The sequence below is a fragment of the Equus przewalskii genome, chromosome 3, assembly GCF_037783145.1.
Source record: "Equus przewalskii isolate Varuska chromosome 3, EquPr2, whole genome shotgun sequence".
NCBI lineage: Eukaryota > Metazoa > Chordata > Mammalia > Perissodactyla > Equidae > Equus > Equus przewalskii.
In genome coordinates, this window is record NC_091833.1 from 7,081,795 (window position 1) to 7,104,371 (window position 22,577).

General features: G+C 41.8%; 1 long non-coding RNA gene across 7 annotated transcripts in view; it reads right to left on the bottom strand.

Moving 5' to 3' along the window:
* Positions 1–22,468, bottom strand: part of LOC103546530 (uncharacterized) — a 60,278-nt gene extending 37,810 nt beyond the window's left edge. Inside the window, exons 1-3 of one of the 7 annotated variants that reach the window (XR_011537915.1) lie at positions 20,673–20,808; positions 17,051–17,172; positions 15,620–15,684 (exon numbers count right to left, since the gene is read on the bottom strand). This is a non-coding gene — a long non-coding RNA (uncharacterized lncRNA). Of the gene's footprint in view, positions 1–15,619; positions 15,685–17,050; positions 17,173–19,263; positions 19,404–19,850; positions 20,350–20,448; positions 21,049–22,053 lie in introns of those variants that run through there. The other 6 variants (XR_011537916.1, XR_011537918.1, XR_011537914.1 and 3 more) reach the window with 6 other exon arrangements.
* Positions 22,469–22,577: the final 109 nt, after the last annotated feature.

Below are 22,577 nucleotides of genomic sequence, written 5' to 3' on the forward strand. Positions count from 1 at the left end.
GAGATCGCAAGAGAAATTTAAAAATATTTTGAACTAAAAAATGAAAACACAACTTACTAAGTTTTGTGGGAGGAAGGGAAAGCAGTGCTTAGAGGGAAATTTATAGCCTTGAATGCATATGTTAGAAAAGAAAAAAGATCTAAAATCAATAAAATAAATTTCCACCTTAGGAAACTAGAAAATAAGAGCAAATTAAATACAAAGTAAACAGAAGAAAAGAAATAATAAAAAGTAAAGCAGAAATCAATGAAACTGAAAGGAGGAAATGGATGAAACCAAAAGCTGGTTCTTTGAAAAGGTCAATAAAAGTGATAAGTCTCTAGCCAAGCTAATGAAGAAAAAAGGAGAGACGACACAAATCACTAGTATTAGAAATGAAACAGGAGACATCACTACAGATCTGATGGACACTAAAAGGCTAATAAAGGAATACTATGATTGCCACGCTCACAAATCTGATAACCTAGATGAAATGGACAAATTCCTTGAAAGACACAATCTGCCAAAACTCACACAAGAAGAAACAGACAATCTGAATAGTCCTATATCTATGAAAGAAATGGAATCAATAAATAATAACCTTCCAAAACAGAAAGCACTGGGTCCAGATGGGTTCACTGGTGAATTCTACCAAATATTTAAGGAAGAAATTATACCAATTCTCTACAGTCTCTTTTGGAAGACAGAAGCAGAGGGAATACTATCTAATTCACTCTATGAGGCCAGCACTACCTAAAACCAAAACCAAAGACATCACAAAAAAGAAAACTACAGACCAATATCTCTCATGAACATAGATACAAAAATCCTCAACAAAATATTAGCAAGTCAAATCCAACAACCTATAAAAGAATTATACACCACGGGTGTATAAATATACACCATGGGTGTATAAGTGGGATTTATGCCAGGTATGCAAGGCTAGTTCAACATTAGAAAATCAATTAATGTAATCCATCACATCAACAGGCTAACGAAAAAAAAATCACATCAATATATGCAGACAAAGCATTTGACAAAATCTAACATTCATGATAAAGACTCTCAGTAAACTAAGAATAGAGTGGAACTTCCTCAACCTGATAAACACCACCTACCAAAAAAACTGCAACTAACATCATACTTAATGGTGAGAAACTAGAAACTGTCCCACTAAGATTAGAAAGAAGGCAAGAACGTCCCCTCTCACTACTTCTTTTCAACATTTTACTGGAAGTCCTAACTAACAAAAGGAGACAGGAAGAGGAAATAAAAGGTATACAGAGTGGGAAGAAAGAAATAAAACTATGCACACAGAAGACATGATCATCTATGTATAAAATCTGAACAAATCAACAAAAAACTACTAAAACTAACAAGCAATTATAGCAAGATAGCAGGATACAAGTTTAATATATAAAAGTCAATTGCTTCCTTACATACCAGCAACGAATAAGTGGAATTTGAAATTAGAAATAAAATATCACTTACATTAGCACCCCCAAAATGAAATTCTTAGGTATAAACCTAACAAAGTATATACAAGATCTATATGAGGAAAACTACAAAACTCCAATGAAAGAAATTGAAAACTTAAATAAATGGAGAGATGTTCCATGTTCATGGACAGGAAGGCTCAATATTATCAAGATGTCAGTTCTTCTCAACCTGATCTATAGATTCAATGCAGTCCTAATCGGAATCCCAGCAAGTTATTTTGTGGATACTGACAAACTGATTCTAAAGTCTACATGGAGAGGCCAGAGACCCTATTTTGGGTCAACACAAGATTGAAAGAGAAGAACAAAGTTGGAGGACTGACACTACCCGACTTCAAGACTTACTATAAAGCTACTGTAATCAAGACAGTGTGGTATTGGTGAAAGAACAGACAAATAGATCAACAGAGCAGAATAGAGCCCAGAAATAGACCCACATAAATCTAGTCAACTGATCTTTGACAGAGGAGCAAAGGCCAAGCATGGAGCAGAGAGAGCCTTTTCAACAAATAATGCTGGAGCAAGCGGACATCCACATGCGAAAAAAGGAATCTAGACATAGACTTTATGCCTATTATGAAAATTAACTCAAAATAGGTCACAGACTTAAATGTAAAACATAAAAGTATAAAGCTCCTAAAGGATAACAGAAGATCTCGGTGACCTCGGATTTGATGATGACTTTTTACATACCACCAAAAGCACGATCCATGAGAGAAAGAATTGAGAAGCTGGACTTCATTAAAATGAAACATTTCTGCTCTGTGAAAAACAAGAAGACAAGCCACAGACTGGGAGAAAACATTTGCAAAGACACATGTGATACAGGACTGTTATCCAAAACATACATACTACTCTCAAATCTCAACAATAAGAGAATGATCAACCCAATCAAAACATGGGCCAAAGACCTCAACAGACATCTCCACAAAGAAGATATGGAGATGGCAAATAAGCACATGGGAAGATGCCCCACCCCATATGTCATCAGGGAAATGCCAATTAAAAGAATGATGACATACCAATACCTACCTATTAGAATGGCCAAAATCCCAAACAGTGACACCACCAAATGCTGACAAGGATATGGAGCAACAGGAACTCACATTCATTGCTGCTGGGAATGCAAAGTGGTACGGCCACTTCTGCAAGACAGTTTGGCAGCTTCTTATAAAACTAAATACTCTTACCGTACAATCCAGCAATGACGATTCTTGGTACTTACCCAAAAGAGTGGAAAATTTGTGTCCACACAAAAACCTGCACACAGATGTTTATATCAGTTTTATTCACAATTGTCAAAACTTGGAAGCAACCAAGATGTCCTGCGTTAGGTGAGTGGATAAACTGTGGTCCATCCAGACAATGGAATATTACTCAGCCCTAATAAGGAATGAGCTACGAAGGCACAAAAAGACATGGAGGAAACTTAATGCACATTGCTAAGTGAAAGAAGCCAATGTGAAAAGGCTACATACTGTTTCATTCTAATTATACGACAGCTGGAAAAGACAAAACTGTGGAGAAAGAAAAAGATCAGGGGTTGCTAGGATTAGTGGGAGGAAGGGATGAATAGGAGGAGCTCAGAGAATCGTCAGGGCAGTGAAACTATTTTGCACGATACTGTAATGGTGGGCACACGTTATTATACATTCGTCCAAATCCACAGAAAGTACAACACCAAGAGTGGACTATAGCGTAAACCATAGACGTTGGGTGATGACGACGTGTCAATGTAGGTTCATCAATGGTAACAAATGTACCACTCTGGTGGGGGATCTGCTTATTGGGAGGCTGTGCATGTGTGGGGCAGGTGATATCTGGGAAATCTCTGTACCTTCGCTCACTTTTACTGTGAACCAAAACTGCTCTAAAAATAAAGTCTATCAAAGTAAAGAGCTGTGTTCTGTCACAGTCTATGGACCACATTTAGAGTTGCACTGTAGACTGTGGACTTTCGAGGTACAGAGACCTTGATTCCTCAACCCTGTGTCCCCAAGTATCTCTGAGAACAGACTAAGGTGGGGGATTTTGAGAAATTTTAGAATAAAGAATTGACCTAACCTGGTAGAGTCTATGAGAGTAACACTGACCTGATTTGGTAACTGGGGCAAGAGTGATGCCATGAACCAAGATGAAACGTTCAGCAGGGCAGAGACAGAAGGTGGCTCAGGGCAGAACAGACAGCGGAGGGGTGATCAGGAGCTGTCCCACTAGACAGCTGAAACTGAGACAGGGCTCAGGCAAGGGAGCAGTACTGAAGCAGAGGGCAGCGCCCCAGAGAGCAGCAACCTTTGAGGGGCACACCAAGGGAGGGAGCCTGCAAAAGCGACAGTCAGGGGCCAAAGAACCCAGGGACAGCAGCATCTCAGAAGCCAAGGACACTGTCACGTGCACAGAGAGGTTAGGTCGGGTGAGATCTAGGCCTTTAGATAACTAGAAGACCAGAGGGCATGGGGACGAATGGACAGTGAGAGTGGAGAAAGCTACCATAAGCACATTTCTACAAACGCATCCTTCTACAAGCTCGGCAGTTAAGAAGGAAAAGATTCCGAGTGGCGCTTAGAGGAAGAGACTAGGTCTAGAGGGGACTTGTAGAACGGGAGTGATTGAGAAAGAGAAATGAAGAGCGGGGATGTTAAGATCCGGAAGAGAGCTAAGAAATCAGGAGAAAATGGAAAAGAGAAAACAAGTGGTTAGCTAGACAGGAGAAGGGATACCCATTCCCCTGAAAAATGAGGGACAGTAGTAAGTAAGGTTGGGCACAGAAACGGTACAGAAATGTGCTGTGGTTTGCTCAAAAAATGATCTAATTTGGTTTTAAAATCAAAAGTCTGCAATAGTTCAGCTTCTCAATGGATGTCAAGGTTTTCAAAGTCAAAATGTGAAGGAAGTACCAAGTTTCAACTTCCTTCTAACTCTAAAACAAGCGTATTCGATCTCAACTCTTTTCATCCTTACCCTTTTGGGCAACCAAACCATCTTAACTTCTCAGGCCCCTCGGGAATAGCCAGGAGCGACTGTCCACACCCGCTCCAGGTTCCTGCCATGAGGAACAGTTCCACCAGCCCCACCTCATCAGGCAGAAAGTCCCAGGAGCCCTGACCCTTTCTTTTTCTTCCTCCTGTGAACATGGCAGTGTCCTCTGGAGGTATAAATGCTCACTATTATGGGATTTCGGAGTCATAAGTTGTCCTCATGAGGTATGTCAATTATATTAAGCAGACACAGACAGGAATATCATAAAAAGCTACCTTCAGGATTTCTAATCTACCAGCTAGACTCTAAACTCTGTGAGGGAGGACCACGCCCACTGTGGCCTCTACTCTGTGGCCCACACTGTCTAGTACCTAAGACCTAGTAGGTGCCAAGTAAGTACTTAGGGAATGAATGTTTGAGGTAATAAGATCCAGGTAACAGTCCATACTAATCACTTAAGTATATGTTGTAATTCAAACTCATCAAGTTTCTAAAAACAAAAATATTCTCCAGAGCTTTTTTCTTGGAAATGTTTCGCCTCTCTCTCTTTAAATCTCCAGGCACAATTGAAATTTAGTGCACTTAATTCACTGACATGTTTGGGGACAACTGCAGCTAGGAACACTCACTTTCCTTCCTTTACACACTTCTGAACCTATGCTTTTCAAAAAAGCCCTGCCCAGTAATACTGAACAGTTCATCTCAGACTTTCTTTTCACAGGATAATTACAACTGCATCATACAACAATAAAAAATTAATAATGAAAGAAAACACATTTTTTGAGAAATCTGCCCTTTAAGAGAAAAAAAAGTTGCACCAGTACGAAAGAATGTTCCCGGCCTGCTGCTAGATTGTGAGTTGCAAGCCCCTTGGATATTCTAGCAGCGCCTCCAAAGCAACTGCCCCGCCCACAGAGTGTCTTTTCCCCATCAGACCTGCTTCTCCTCGGCTCCCCGTCTCACACCACCACCGCCACCACCTCATTGCTGAAGGCCTCTGGACAGCCTCGTTGACACGGGACGCCTTTACCTTCGTGTGTCACCAGTCCTCACTCCTCTTACTTTCCGCATCTTAGTTTCCCCCATCAATCCCACAGCCTCGCCCCTTCCCCTGGCCGCTCTCTCGGCTCAGGCAACTGTTCTCTCACCTGAACAATTACTTGCAAAGATCACCTAACTGGTCTCTCACCGTCCCAGCCTGCTGGCCTCCACTGCATCCCACCCGCCACCCAAAAGTGGTATCTCTCAGCACAGAGCTCCTCAGGCGAAGGAAAGATGCAGCCCAAGCTCCCCGGCAGGCACACGAACGCCCTCTGCAGCCTGGCCCCTCTTCCTCTCTCTCTCCCACCTCTGCACACATCCCTCCTGCAGCTCCCAAACTCCTCGCAGACCCCCAAATGCACCCTGCTCGCTCTTGTGCCTGGCCTGTGCTCCCCCGTGTGAAGCCCTCTTCCTTCAGGGCTCAATTCCAATGCCCCCTTCTCTGGGAGGCCTTCCTTGACCTTGCCCACCCTCTGTCAGGCTCGGTTAGGACTGTGCCCCCGTGGTCCCACAGCACCCAGCCTTTCCCTCTCAGCATGCTGTGCTGAAATGGTCTGTGTATGCCTTGTCTCCACTGTAGATGCTAAAGCTCCAAGCTCCACAAGGGCAAACACGGCATGCTGTTCACCATCTCATCTCCAGGCCTGAGCCCAAAGTGCACTTTGCTGAATTCAGGAAACATGCTGCATTCATATTTAATTCCCAGATTTATCACAATGCTAAAACACAGCAGGTATGCAGAAATAGCAATGAATAAACGAAACATTCTATTGGTTAAAACTCAGTTCTGAGATCAATACACTTTAACTTGCTACTTGTATCCATATTAACTTGTTACTTGTACTTGTATTTGGAGCCAAAATGTTTGTATGACACGTACAGATGGCAAGTAGACATTTATTTCTGACGTCTATAGAATAAAACATTACTAAGAATAGGATTGTGATAGAAGCATCTGTAAATTGAATTTCCAGAATTGGGGACGAGCATCTTCAAGTTGGCAGCATTTGCTTTGGAGTCTAAAGATCCTCATTATCACTTAACAGAAAGTCATTTCATCTTCCTGAGACTCAGTTTCTTCATGTGAAAAACAAGTCTTCTCCAGCTTCAAAAGCCTGCAACTGGAAGTAGCATGCTATTTTTATGCACTGAGTTTGAAAGGTATTTTGAATAAGAAGGCTCCTGGAAAAAATTACATAGTGTCCTAGCGCGTCTTGCAGCTGACACTTATTCATACACGAAGTTTAAAGATGGCAAGTGGGTTAAGGTAATTCAGCAATAAGTTGCCCTAAACACATTTTGTGGAGAAAATATACATAAACAATTATAGACAAAATTATAAAGTGCCTGGTGTTTTAAAGGAATACACAGAGAATACAGCAATCATGGCCGAGTCAGGAAGTCTACTGGTAACCAACCTATGATTTGCAGGATTTGTAAAATTTTTTTTAAAAAACTGTCCAAAATTGCACCGTTTTCTTTTCCTTTTATTTTTTTAACTGCTAAACAGTATTACAAGATGATTCCACAATGCCTGGTCATTACATACACTCTGAACTTTCAAGTCACCAACCTTTCACAAAACACAATGCATTTTGGCCTCCTCATTGGCAATGCCATAGAGTTGAGGATATTGGAATCGATATTATTACATTTAAAATCCCGATTATCTTACTTTTGATGCCTTTTGTAACCACTTTGGTCAAATCTATGATTCATATAAATTCAAAGAAACTCTAATAGACCCTTCCATCTCTTCCTTTTTCCAAGGTCTCAAGTTAAAGGGACCTCGGTCTATTAGAGCTTCCTACTTCAGCCCCTAAAATTGCATGCATATTTAGAAAAGGCTCTTCTCTCTCTTACTACCTTGAACACTTTAAGAAAAATGCACAGAAATAGTTGTATTTTTTTAGGTTGCTCAAAATAGTTTCTTAGCAAAGCCATCAGCTCTCTATATAATCTTACAAATGTACTATTCTTTAGGAAACTTTTTATCTATATGAGATCTTGCAATTTTAACTTTGGAGCTCTTCCAAAAGAACTTTAAGTTCTTTTGTTATTTTACGCCTAAAATAAACAAAAATTTTCAAAAGTATTATGGTCTTATAGATAATGCATTTAAGACCCCAGAAAAGTATAAAACATCTTATTCCTTATCAAACATAAAAGGAGGAAAATAATATTCTGTCTTATACATAGACACATACAAACAGATCGAGCTTCATTACCTGAAATATATTTCCAAGCCCTAGTTTTAGGCGGAAGAGTATCCATTTGCTTTTTTACTCAAATCCACATATTTAAATTCAAACATTACTCAAAAAAAAGCTTGCTGCATTTCTGGCAAGTTCCTAAAACATAGCAAGCTGTTAAATATACTTTGGGGCAGTGACATAGCCCTTTGATGCCCCAGGAAATTCTAGCCAGACCAGATTCCACTGCACTTCCAACCAACCACACTGCAGCTCATCTCCCCTTTCCGATGGGCGCCCTCTCCACATCGCACAGGCGCACAGCGCTCCTGCAGAATTCCAGCCTGCCGCTCTCTGTGAGGCCTGCTCCAGGGTCCCAGCTCCCTGGTCTCTCTCCTGAAGCGTGAAGGCTCTGGATTTGTACTAACACATAATCATGTTGGTCTCTCTCTTTTTCTTTTTACTTTTCTCCTCTCCCCACCCCGCAAGCAAAGAGCCATGAAAACCAGGCTAAGAGAAGAGGGGCTGTGTTGCTCTTCTTTACTGTTAGCTCCCAGCGCCTAGAACTGCTGGAACCTGGGGCGCTTCCATTGCTGCTTAATGACCAGTGACCACTGATACTTAAAGATTCCAAGTGTACACATATCTTTTATTTAGGTCATTTTTAAGGGCAAGGACTATTTTATTATCTTATGTCATTTATATCACTATGGTCATGACCACAATGGGCTAAAGGTGAAATTACATTTAGAAGCATTGAAAGATTGAAAGAGCCTAGTGTCTCACTCAAAAAAGCTAAAGATTGATAATATTGGCTTTTGTTAGAAAGATCACCATAACTAGCTAATGATATCCAATGTTTCTAAAAAAGAAATGGAACTGCATCTTCAGTGAGAGTTCTAAAGTCAATATATATGGTAGAAAATAAGAGTAAAAATTACCCTTGAAAATCTTTCCAGTGGGTCTCCCTAGAAATATAGCACAGATGGTTTTGTACATACCTCACTAAGTCTCAGTAAGCATAACAGTATAATTTCCAGGTTTGGAACTAAGCCGTTTCTCCCATTAAGCATCTGTAAAGTAGTTGCATTTTCAGGAGCCATACTAGGAAAAGATACTTTTCGTTTCTTCTTTCCCTCTTTTTCCTACTAAGTGTATAGAGTTGAACTAAATGAGCGTTAAATGCAATTCTACTGAACACAAATTGTAAAGATAGTGACTTAATTCTACACACAAAAACTATGGGGGAGAGGACAGTGACAAACGCTAGTCTCTCAATTCAGAAACTATCACAAGGCATTCTGGAATGTCAGGTCTCTGTCAACACCTGGAAAATCCCCCAGTTTTTCCAAGTAACCTGTCAGCTTTGCAACATCTTTTCTATAGTGTATGTCTCCCTTTATTCCATTACACAAACATTTTACCCCAAAAAAGAAGCAATTTTTTTCAAAAGCACTACTCAAAAATAAGAACAGAATCTAGGTTGTGGAAAATGTTTTTGGATATCTGGCTACACGTTATTTAAGATAGTCTGTATGTTTTAAAATCATAAACAAATGCAGTTAAAGTAAAAATGCCACAAAAATGTGGATGTCCTCCTTGTCTCCGCTTCCACACACACAGAATCAAGGTGAGTTTCAAAAAGCAGTTCTCTATGTAATTATCAGATGAGCCACAACTGCACTCCTGGGCACTTATCCCAGGGAAATGAAAACTTACGTTCACACAAAAACCTGCACAAGAATGTTTACAGCAGTTTTATTCATGATAGTCAAAACCCAAAAACAACACTGAAGCTCCCAACAGCCCCAATGGTGAACGGTTAAACGAACCGTGGGACAACCAGACCACGGAATACTACCCAACACTGAGAAAGAACAAACTCTTCATACAGGCAAGTCGAATCTCCAGAAAATTATGCTGAGAAAAGCCAAAATTCCAAAAGGTTACAAACTATATGATTTCATTTATATAACATTCTTAAAGAGACAAATTATAGAAATGCAGCACAGACTAGTAGTTGCTAGGGTTAAGGTGGGGAGGGGATGAGGGGGGGCAGGAGAGAAGGGAGTACGCATTTAAAAACGCACTTCAAGGAGTGCTTGTGGTGATGGAAATGTTCTGTATCTGGACTGTATCAATGTCAACGTCCAGGCTGTAATATTACACTAGATATTGCAAGATGTTACTGTTGGGGGAAACTGGGTAAAGTGCAGGGGGACCTCTCCATTCCTTAGTACAACTGCATGTGAAACCTATAATTCTCTCAAAATACAAAGTTTAATTAAAAATAAAAACAGAAATACTCTACTAGCCTAATAAATTTATTTTGCCACATTGAGATCTGAGCTTAAGAATTCATCACAGCACTTTGACCCTTTGTAAAAACTACAGAAGTGGATGAAGTACAATCTGGGTCACTCACAAAACAGCAACTCCCAGCAGCGTCTACAAGCGTCATCAGCATCTGTGAGTCTGCCCAGCTCCCTCGCCAGGGGCTCTCTCCGGCCAGACAGACCCCTTTCTCAGTGTTCACACCACAGAGGCCGGAGGCCTGCCTGCCACAGAGGAGTCCTTCCGTGTTCCTACAGCTGCCATAAAGGCCACAACAAGGAATTTCCCAATGGCAAGGCAACCTGTCATTATTCTACCCAAATGTAAGAACTCTGTGAAAGAAATGGATGTCAACCTTCTTTATGTAAATCAAACATTCAAACCCATAACAAATGCTCTGCCAGTTAGGGCAATTTTTTCTGGTATCTGAGTTGAGCTAATAGATTTGTCTCAGGAAAAAATGTTCTATTCCAGGGAGACTAATATGGAGAATAAAATATATATACAGATGCCTTTCAAGTCTTTTTTTCTCCCAAGAATATACCAGAGTCATGTTAGAAGGTGATTTTAAACCTACTCTAATAATATCAGATTGCCAGAAGAATTGCTAGGATGGAGAAAGGCATTTTTTAACCCTTTTTTTTTCAGGTATAAACATTCGTTCAATCCAATAAAGACATTTTAGAAAAAAATTCAATATATAAAATTGATTTAATTTTTTCTATACTTTTGACTAAAACAGAAAATGGTGATACTCTACAATACTAAGCATTTCAAATAAAAGTGGTGATCAAGAAAAACATAACCTTCTTCTGCATGACAACTGAGGATTTTAATTGGAAAAATGCTGTAGTCTATAAATAGGAACATCCAAACATATTTAAACCACTTGAGCACTTGATTTTTCCATGTCCTTTGCATCTAGAATGAACAGACCACAGGAAATTTCAAAGACCGATAGCTGAATCTAAAAGGAAAAAAAAAAATCCATTTAGTTGTCACGATCACTGTCACCATCAATCCCTAATATCTTATACTTCACCGACCGCACTTAACTTCGCCGCGCTGCTTCATGCTAGGGGAAGACAAATCACTAATCAATTCTGTACACTAATTAAAAATGCTACCTTTAGGAGGCATTTTAATAACTTCGTAATAGGGGTGAGTATTTCCTCTAAATGCTTATTTTAAAACATTTCGATAACACATTAGTGAGGACACACTGAACATTTGCAAACACTTAAAGCTACAGTCTCCATAAACTATCAAATTGCTCCCCAAAAGTGGTGGTACAATTCCGCAACTGGCTGAGGTCACGTGGAAAATAGAATTATATGCTAATTTGTTTCTATATTAAGTTATCATCGAAGGTCAGACCAAACACAGTAAAATGAATTCTGGAAAAAAATTAACTAAGTAGATCGGTATGTACCGTATCAAAGTCAACTATTTATCTTAATAGATACAAATACAAGAAAGATTTTTACGACGAGGGCATTTTCTCCTTTTCAAAAAATAAATGTTTTAACCAACCCCAGGCAATAACTTGCATGATTTAAAAACACTTTACATAAATAGTTTTTCCCTAAAGGAGAACAAGGGCAGGACATTCTTTTCAAGGGGAGACAAGAAACGGAGAAGGGCACAGTATCCAAAAGAGAAGAATTTCCCCAGAAAAAGCTTTACTTTATCTACACATTTATTAAATTTAATTCAGGTAAATAGGTCTACACATGTACTGTGAAATGAACACACGGGATTAAAGGAACGATGGGGTCACGAGGTGCTGACTGTAACACAGTTATTATTTTACTCCAAGATAAACTGGATGACAACACAGATGCTTTCCTGAGCGTGGATTTGTCTGAAGAAATTTGTTTTATTTTAAAAAACTATTGAGGGAAAATCTTGGTCCCTTTTTCTCCCGCAGGGCTAGCTATGGATGGGCCTGCTCCTTGGGCGAGGTCTGTGGACGCTCCATCCACTCAGAACTACACACTAAATGAATGGCTGAAGAATCTGGGCCACCGGTTTCATATATGATGATGGTGCATCCCTCATATTTTTATTTTCAAAGATCCTTTCATAGAAAAAGGGAAAGGATTTGGGGAGGGGCGACAAAGAAATGAACTCCCACAGCATTTGAAACCAGGGGACCAGGAGATTTGCTCAAGCAGCCAGCTTCCTGCAGGACAGAAAGCAGGGGAGGGACAGAGAGCGTCTGTGTCATGCCCTTAGGCAAATTCCGGGGAAAAAGAAAACAGTATTTTTTGTTCTACAGTTCATCCTTTTTTCCATTAAAAGTATGTTTATACTTTTCATTTTATTGCAACATGTCCAACGCCACGCTCCAAGAGAACTAGCACTCACAAGGAGCCATCTGAATTTCCTTTAAATCACAACTCATTCTTAATTTCTAAAGAGACTTTACCTATTGCTTTTAGTAAGATTTTATTACTATTAGTTATAAAATACGTTAGGCTCCCATGAAACGTCAGTCTGACATCCTGCTCACATGCCTACTTTTCTGCTATATATCACCGGCATTGTTTACCCTATCTTGTCCTCACTGACTTAGATATGGAGATACATATTCAGGCATAGAATCTTCAGGTTCCTTGAGGGACTATAAAATAAAGCTATATACTTCCCTATCATTCTCATTTGAAGGACCTTATGTATTGGGATCTTAATCCTTAAAAAGTTGAGAATTACATTAAAAAAGGGAGAAAATTCCGACAAAAATAAAAACATGCACTGATGCCTAAAACATCATGACGTAAGTACATTAATCTTCATTCCCACTGAGAGCAATCTGATGTCCCGGGACTGGGGACTATTCCACCATGAAATACGGCACATTAAATACTACAATAACCCATTTGAGATGTCTTAAGATAATTATTATGTCATCTACAAATGACTGTACATATAGTTCTATTTTAATATTCATTACTGGAGGTTCCAATGTAAAATACGTTGAAATGGAAAAAATATTCAATCAGGTAAAGATAAGATCAAGCAAACCAGTAGCCGTTCTATGACTAAAGTAAGACTCCAAATAAGATTTGAAAAAGAATCGATAAAAGCAAGGGCAAAATATTTGGACCCTGGTTATCACAAACAACCTATCATTCCTGATGGTTTGCACAGAAGACTCCTCTCCACCAGCTAGCTGAAAAGAATGAAAAGCTTCTTAGAACCAGCTAAAAAGAAAGTCTTTACCATGCTCCTTGAAAAAGCTCATTTTCACATTACTCAGGCTTCATTATGCTAAATCAATATTCGTTTAGTCACTGGGGTTATTGACATATTTTAAAATAAAAGTATACCCTTCAGCTACTGCACTCATTACAGGTAATTTGTCTTGTCAGAGAGCAGGGAATATTATCCTAGTCTTTCAGGGGCTGACAGCCCATGGAAATACCTCCCCATGGTTACAACTGTAAATAATTTTAAGGTAAAATATTGAAAAATCAATGACTGTTTCCTACAATCTGTCACAAACAAATCAATCATAATCTGTACTGCCAGAGAGTATGACGTGAAGGAGACGGGAGCAGATGCAATGCTTGGCTGGAATCTCTCATTTCAGAATCACTTCACATAATGGTGTCATCATTTAAACACTTAACAGTCAGTGCAACTGCCACTGTAACATCTAGTTGGACAAAACCACAAGGAGGGGGAGGAGAAAATGCCATCACTATTATGTTAACAAACATTTAATTTAAATGGTTGCTGCATTAGTAAAGTCCAGCTGAAAACAGTTTTACCTGCCTCCTTTCACAGTCCTAAATTAATCAAAGCTGATTTTTTATGTACTACTGCTTAATAAATCAGCCCATGACTCAAAATTTGACTCTCTAAAGCACATATACCTTTTATTTTAAAAGTCCATTATAGAGAATAAAATTTGGAATTAATAAATAAGACACTTGGGTTGTAGAATATCTATAATTCTATCTATATAACACAGACAAAAGATAGTGTCACAGATGTCAAGATTATACTTTTAAAGTAGGTTTAAAGGTCTCAGTTACCCAGATATTAAATTTTATTCTTTCTTTATATTAATACACATTACATTTCAATTTTGCAATATTGTAGCATATTTTAAGATGACCAGCAAGACCTGGTCAATTCGAAAGTACCCTTGCATTCCATACACAAGCTGTACCGTAGACTGATATTTTAAAAGCTGGAGTAATAACCCAAGTATATGAGGTGTAAAAGTTGGTCAAGGTCATAATATTGAATTGTTTTGCAAATGTAAACTGCTTTCCAAGTAATCACTTTGATATCATCATTTTTTCTAGGCTCCACTTCAATGGCTTCCTCAGCTGCTTATAACCTCTGCCCAGGCATTAATGAAAGAATTTGAGCTTGGTATATTTCCCCTTGCTGCTGTGTTAACCAAAAACATTATTTGATTTAAAGAGTCTTTTTCCCGAAGGTTTTTGTTTTTAAATGTATATTGGCCTTTTGAATGGAAGAAACTGATTTTAGCCACCACATTGCTTACCATTTCCTAACTGTATAATTAGACACCATGAAGCCCTTTATTGTTCTATTAATATCCATCCAATAGATACAGTTCAGGGAGTAGTTATTTTTGTTTACTAGAAAAGTATATTGTTTTTCTTAAAAAGGAAAAAAAATAGATATAAATACCAGTACACAATTTAAGCCTGCATAAACATTCTTAGACACAGTAATTGGTCTTTTATAAAAGGGTTTTACTCTGTTTTCAATTTAACCTGCATATGCAATATGGCGACATAGCATAAGAAGATAAAAGCTTTTCTTATTGATACAAATTGAACGTAACTGTTGTTCCTCAAGACTCTTAGATTCATTCTTTAACACCAACATTAGGTTTTTGAAACTGAAAAAGCACATGGGTAAATATCAAAGACATCGTCCAGAATAAAGCAGCTTCCATTCCACGAGAATCCTGGTGACAGCTGCAAAGGAAGCAGCAAGCCAACCCAGCGAGAGGAGAGGGAAGTGTCACCGGAGCCCAGGATGACACGAAAAATGGACAGGGACCTAAAGCTGTGAACCCGGAAAAGCACCATGTGTACCAGCTCCCGGCCTCCAGCCCACGGGAGCCGCCCAGGCTGGGCCTAGCTCACTCCCTGGCAGAGCTCTGCAACCAGTTGTCCACCACCAAGGCTCCCACTCAGAGTCTGGCTGTGGCCGCCAGGAAATGGCCCTGCAGAGCGCAATCCCCCAGAGAAGGCACGAAGCCTGGGAGGGCGACCAGGACGGCTGAGCAACACGCTAGCTGCACGTACCGTACGTCCACCAGGCGGAAAGGAAAGCCAGCAGAACTGCGCGGGCCTCCATCACAGGCCGCGTTCTCAGAAAGCAGCTATTTTAAGGGTGCTGAGCACGCCTAGATGAGATTCCTCAGCTCTCCCAACACAGCCCAGAGCCCTCGAGAAGCAGCTCACAAACTCCGTGCGGGAAAGTCACACCGTTTTCATACCCCGAATTTAAAGAAACTGCTGTGTACTAGATAAAGTTCTTATATGTAATAAAGGCTCGGGATTACAGAGGAAAGAATTCTTTTAAAAGAGATAATATTACCTCCCTATCTTCAGAATCTCCTCCTTCCACAGCCAGTACAGTAGCTCCATTATGAACTGTAGGTTCTTAAAAAGAAAAACAGCAATAGTTAGCTTCATCTTTCCCACCACTTCCTTCCTTCACGGAATTACAATTTAATTACCAATACTTCAATTGATTTATTCCTGAATGATACATTTCTCAAAAAGCATACTGTAGCTGTTTCCACTAGAGAACGTTTAGTACAACCTTCTCAATTAATCAACCGTAATCCATTACTGTTGAAAGCACGTTTTCTTCATATTTTCAAAAGAGTGGGGAACCCCACACCTATTTTATTTAAAAGGAGAATTAGTTTTAATACTTTGAATACTATTAATACACATGAAATATGAATGAATAATAAATTTTGGTGGACAACAGATATAAAACTCAACCAATTTGTTTACATGTTTAGATTTTTTCCTATGTTTATCCTTAGGAAGAAAAAAACCCCCAATCTTCCTGTCTTTGAAATTCAACTTTACACGTGGTTAAAAACAAAAAGACTGAGCTTAAAGGCAAACAAAGAGAAATCAGGTTGCTCACTGCTTAATATTTTCTTTCTATCTGTGCTGTATATTTTCTAACTTGCTGTAATGCTTGAGCTCTTAGTCAGACGTGAAACCTCTTCTCCATATGACTCAGTGATAGGGGAACATAACTAGTTTAAAAACAATTACACCTTGCTTCCCAGGACATTAGAAATCACTTTAACGCCTCTGAAAGTATTCACAGAGAAGCATTCGGTCTACTGCAGGCTGTACTAACTAGAGTTGGCTTCCATAAAATTACTTTTTTTGGCCATACAACCATCTTTTTTACTTAACAAAATGTTCTCTATCACTACACCCAGTTCCTTGCTCTCCTCACTAGACAACATGAATATTCTGCAAAGTAATTTTTTCTCATAGCTTTTCTCATCTCACCTTATTTTGATGAGAAATGACAAGTTTTACACACACCTGGGCACTCTGTCACTAAGAGAGTTTGGTGCCTATGACTGAAGCTGATACTCCCACTAAATTTATTCTTAAAAGAACTGGGTAATGAAAATAATCAAAATCTGTAATTTGGTATAAATAGATTATTTCCTTTAAGTAACAATTCTGTTTCTATAAAATATCATAACCTTAGTCTTGATTTTTATGAAAAGCACTGAGTTTATAAATTTCACTTCCCAACGATATCATTAAAAATAAATTATTCACTGGATTTCCATGAATCAAAAATTTTCTATTTACGGAAACTTTGTTTAATGCATTAATAAAATTTTAATAATCAAAGGCCTCAAGTGACAATCTCTACATTCTGTACTTAGTCCCTATTACCAACGTAAATACTTTGGTAAAGCCAACACGGACGTTACTTTGGGTTTACTCCGCACACAGCACACCGTGTGCAGACACTCACTTGTGCAGGAGCCTGGGGAGGGGCAAGGACAAATTTCAGCCAACATCTGGAGGAGCCCCAGAGTCCAGAGTGAACTTAGCTGAAAACATCCAAATGTATTATAGAAGCATCACACTTACCACCTACACAGAAAATGGATATGATTCTGTTTAAGGAAACACAGAAGACTAGTTAAATACTTTGGGGATACTAGATATGAATATCTAATCTAATTTTCTCCAAGGTATCACCCCATATTACTGCAAATAAACAAATAAAGGCTGTATCAAGGTGTGGAATATCATTAGCCTGAGAAAAGGCTAGAAAAATGGATTATATAAATGACAACTGCAGGAGAAAATTATATTCCCTTCTCCCGAACAAATGTTAAGTGCATCCTTACTAATAAAGACTTAAACTCAAACTACATTAGAATATACTGGTTTTCAATTCTGAAGCATCTAAGTTAATTTGCCAAGCTGAACTGGTACTTAGGTATGTTCTAGCTATAAAAATACTGCAGATTTATGCAGAAATAAGTCATGAGTATCACACTTTACAGCAATGCTGTGAAAGCAAATCAGTGTCATTATTGGATGAGAAAAAAAATAATTCCAAGCTTTTATATCTTCTTGGAGTTGCATCAGCTGCTAGTCTATTAAGAACAATTATTCTCTATAAAACGGCTAACAATTATACTAAAAAGATGTTAAAAATACAGAAGCCAACACAATGTAGAAATTGAAGGAAATATACAAAGATACTGAGGTACCAGTAAACAAAACAGGCTGTGCTATCTCGGAGTTAAAGCATTATTCCAAAATATGATAGTGTTTTCATACTCTATTTTAAAGAACATGTTTAATTCACTCAGGAGCATATGATTTCACTTAACTGCACATTATCAACTGGAGAACACTTAAATTTTTCCTAGGATTTCTATAATGCAAAAATATATTCATAATTATTTGGCTTTATTCATTAAAACAGATGATAGGTAATTAGCTCATATCCCTATTTCATTTCTTTGAACACAGCACATCAAATGTGAAAATACTACATAGATGACAGCAGAGGATGCTGATCTTTGCTGCTAGAAAAAGAGGTTGATGGGGGAGCTGGGGGATAAGTGAAACAATTATCTCAAAATTAATGCTCGTGTTTTAGTTTCACCAAACAAATCTAAATAAGTCTTTCTTTGATTTTGGTCTGCCATGTAATTCTAGCCAGCTAATTATCCTTGGACTCACAAATGAGCTGTGACTCCACACCTGGCTTGTCGGATCATACGCCTATGGCCTCCTCCACTTTCATTTCCTCTTGCTACAATAAGTTTCAATATTAAAGAAAAACATTCACACATCTTACATACACACTGATGGACAGCCAGCTTCCAGGAAATCGTGAGCTACAAAGAGAGGGGGGAAATCTTAACGCAATACTTATGTTAAAGGGTATTAGGTGCTGGGTAAGCCAACGGTAATATAATCAACCACATCCGTCTTGCTATTGTTTTTGCATTCAGAGATTTGAAGGACGGGACAGTAATATTATTTTAGTGCTCGCCCAGGTTATGATTCAGATCCCTATACTAATAAGAGGCTAAATGCACGGTCTTCCCTTGCTCATCAACTCAAATTGGCAGAATAATATTTTGGAAGAAATAAAACAGTTTCCTTCTATTTCTGGAAATAAAAAACAAGGCACTCCATAAACAAGGTAGCTAGGTACTTGATGATATGAAAAAAGAAATTGTTTTAGATCATTAAAACATTCCAGGAGACTGCTTTCCAAAAAATGAAGTGGCATAAATTTCTCATATATTTTCCTTTTTATTGTGTCCCTGTTTCTGCACATTAAGCATGCTTTCCTCTTTAGATTTACTCTGAACACTACTAAACGTTTGCTTAATAACATGCTGCCGTACTTCTGCTTTTCTTTCTAAATTAGTCACCATTATTCCACAAAGATAGAGCACAAAGAAAGCCGACAAAGGCACTGCCAAAAAGCCACAAGTAGTATTAGTACATGCCAGAATGCTTAACATTAAACTATCATTTCTCTCTAAAAGTCCTGTTGCCAAAGTGCTCACAAAATCTGGAAGCTCAAAGACACGTTTCGAGTGTAATTAAATTCTCCAAAAGCAAAACTGTACAAAAATATGCCGCCCTTCTTATGTCACCATTTTATAGACAACATTTTCTCAGGATCTTAATTAAGATAACGATGCACACCTGTGTCAACATTCTCTGGCAAGACAGCCTTATCAATCATAATCCTTTAAGTACACGCCAAAACAGCAAAGCGATATGACAGGAACAATCTGTTGCCTTTCCTAGGGTGGTGGTGTGTCTCTCCCACAAGGAGGATGAGATCTGTAAAATACAGCAGCCCTACTTTTATGAGTCTTTAAAGTTTTAACTGTAAACAGTTATTACACTAAATAAACAGGAATAACCTCTTTTGCACTTGATTTAAACAATGACAACTGCACAGCCAAAACTCCAAGGGCAAGCTCTCAGCCATGTCTTGGCAATACAATTGTGGATCTTATTTGAAAGCTTTAAATTTTAAGAGTTGTGCATGATTGGATCGTTGCAGACATGACAAACCAATAAACCCTTAGCAAGTTTAAAAAAAAAATCAGAATTGTTTGAAGTCCTACGTTAAAAACAACCAGGGCATACCTATCCCTAGTCTAAGTTAAAATGTTCAGAAAGATACAAATGCAATACTAAGCCAAAAAAAAAAAACAAAAACAAAAACAAAAAAACAAACAGTCCTTTTGGTAACCTTGCATACGAGAGAAGAGAGCTCCCACCTCTGCTGGGGAGAAGGCTTCAGTGACCAGAGCCCAGCGAACTTCTGCTAACAAGTAAGCAGGTTCCCAAACGGGAAAGCTGATGGACAAACGGGGAAGAAGAGGCGGAGAGGGGAAGATATCGTCACCACTACCAAAAGAAAAAGTTAAAACCTCGTGCTGAGCAGCAAAAACGTGAAAGCTTTTACATGAAAACGGAGAAAACCCGCCAGATGCTATCTGAATCCCGTCTGCCTGCTAATGATCAGTTCTTCCCTTTCACATATTAACACAAGTCTATCTCAGACGCCGGCGGCCGCGGCCAGCCGAGCAGCAGAGCCATCAATGTGCAAATAAAGCAGAAAATAGAGACATCCTTAAGAAATGAGTCTTAAATTTGACGTAGAGCGGAGGTGACAACCACAGCAACACAACCATAAATTCTCAATGCTTCAGTATCTTTCAGGATTCTCTCCAGTCCTCCCCGACACCAAAAAGAAGACAGTAAAAAGGAAGGGGTGGGGGAGAGGGGAGGGGGGCAGAGCCCAGCGGCCCAGAGTGGCAGGATGATGTAATGAGGATGTCTGTGTGACAGACTCGGATTCTCGGTGGCACAAACCTCCATGGCTCCATTTCAGAAACCAGCATCCTGGACGAGAGCCGAGAGGGTGAAGCCGCCACGCGTGGATGGAGGGGACACGCCCACGCGCGCCCGCCCGGGGACCGCGACAGCAGGAGAGGCCCGCCCTGCACGCCCGCGGGCCGTGCCCACGGGGCGCCCGGCGGCGTCCATCGGGGCCACGCGGGGACGCGGATGCGCCGGCACGGGGGACGCGGGCTCACCTCTCCTCCGCCGCGCGGGCCGCGGGCCGCGGACGCTCCCTCGTGGCTGGCGCGAGCCCCCGGCGGGCGGCGCGCGCGGGCCGCTACCGACCGTTACCGCGAGGGGCTGCGCCGGCGGCGGCGGCGGGCGGAGCCGAGGGCGGGCGCTGCGGGCGGAGGGGCCGCGAGAGGCGGGAGGAAGGAGCAGGGAAGACACGCTTGGGGCGCTGCCCGCGCCCGCCGGGCCTGGGCCGAGCCGGGAGACAGCCGCCACCGGCCGGCGGCGCGCTCCCTCCCGCTCGGGCCGTCCGGGCCGCGCGGCCTCGCCCACTCGGCCGACTGGCAGCTGCCTGCGCCCGGCCGTGCCCGCCGCCGCCACCACGGGCTTCCCGTCTCCATGACAATAGCGCGCCGACGCCCCGCCCCGCCCCTCGGCGCTACCACTCGGAGGGAAGGGGACTTACGTCGCCGGAGGGCGGGGCCAATCGAGGCCAGCGTCCAATTAGAGGTGGAGGTTGGGAGGGATGGGGCGGGGCGGACCAGGAGCTTCGCGGAGAATGTCCGCTTGAGGGGCGGAGCCTGGAGGAGTGACGGCGGGGAGGAGTCAGCGCGCGTGCGTGAAGTCGCGCTGCCCAGCGAGTGCGAGGGTGCGGGGTGGGTAAGGGTGCGGGGTCTGGGGCTCGGGAAATAAAGCGTATCTCATCTGCGGAGCCATTGCGAGAAACTTTGTGTAGAGTCATGCTTGAGCGTGCGCGGGACCCCACCATGAAAGGCCACAATGTCCCTGATATACTGAGCTCCAGCGGAGTGCCCAACACTGTGCCAACCCCTGTCCTGGTTCACCAGCGCCCCTGTCTGTCCCGGAGTTCGAGTGCGTCTGTGGCTTCTGTGGCGGGTGGCGGCGCGAGGAGGAGAGGCGCGCAGAGGGTCTGTTTTGCATTCTAACTGCGTGGCCGTCGTGGGCAAGCGCTCCGCCTGTGACTCAGTTGTGTGTGTTTGCCTTGCCAGCGCCTCGCTGAACAAACAGTGGTTGGGTTGGGCACTGCTCGGCGAAGTGTTTGCAGTGGAGCGTGGGCGGGTGCGAGAGTGCGAAGGGGAAGGGGGCCCGCTCCCTCCACCGCCACCACAGCCTGGCCGGGCCAGCTACGGAGGGAAAGCCCTGAAAAACAGACAGCGAGGCACGGCGGGGCGGGCGCGGGTGTAGTGGGGTCCGGAGACCTACTCCAGTGTAGCTGCTTCGTCGTCTGGCAGCTCCTGCCACTACTTCTCCTCTAAAAAAAAATAGGTTACCCCTGTACTCCCAGGCCCCCCGGTGTCTTCTCCCTCGCCATCTGGCAGGGAGTTGGTGGAAAGGAGGCTGGGCCGCGACGTGCAAACGTCCAAGGCCTTGTCACTCCCCCACCTGCTGCTGCTGGCTGCCCGGGACAGTCATCCTGGACTCCCTACGCTCTGGACGCGGGCATCCATCCGGCTCTCCCCGGGACTTTCATTCCGGGTCTCTAACTCGCTCTCGGGCCCCCTGGCTTGTGGGGAGAAGCCAGGGCGGGTGGACGGCGATCCGTCTCGGAGCTCAGCCTCCTGGCGAACAAGAAATCCGCTAACTCCGTGATTTACTGTGGCGAGGAGAGAGCAGCGCGTCCGCTGGCGCGCAGTCCGCGGCCTCGGTCCCTTTGTGCTTCGGAGCGGCCCGACCCGCGACCAGGGCCCGCCGTGCGTCGGAAGTGCCGCTCCACCCCAAATGAGCAGGGGAGGAAAGTTGGAAGAGATCGGGGCGCCTGGGATGTGATTGTCATCCTGGGGCCGGCGCTCGAGAGTCTGAGAGAGAGAGAGAGAAAGAGAGAGCGAGAGAGACGGGGAGGGGAGGGGAGAGGAGAAGAGGGGAGGGGGAAGAAAAAGAGGAGGGGGGAAAGGAGGGCTGCGGAGGAG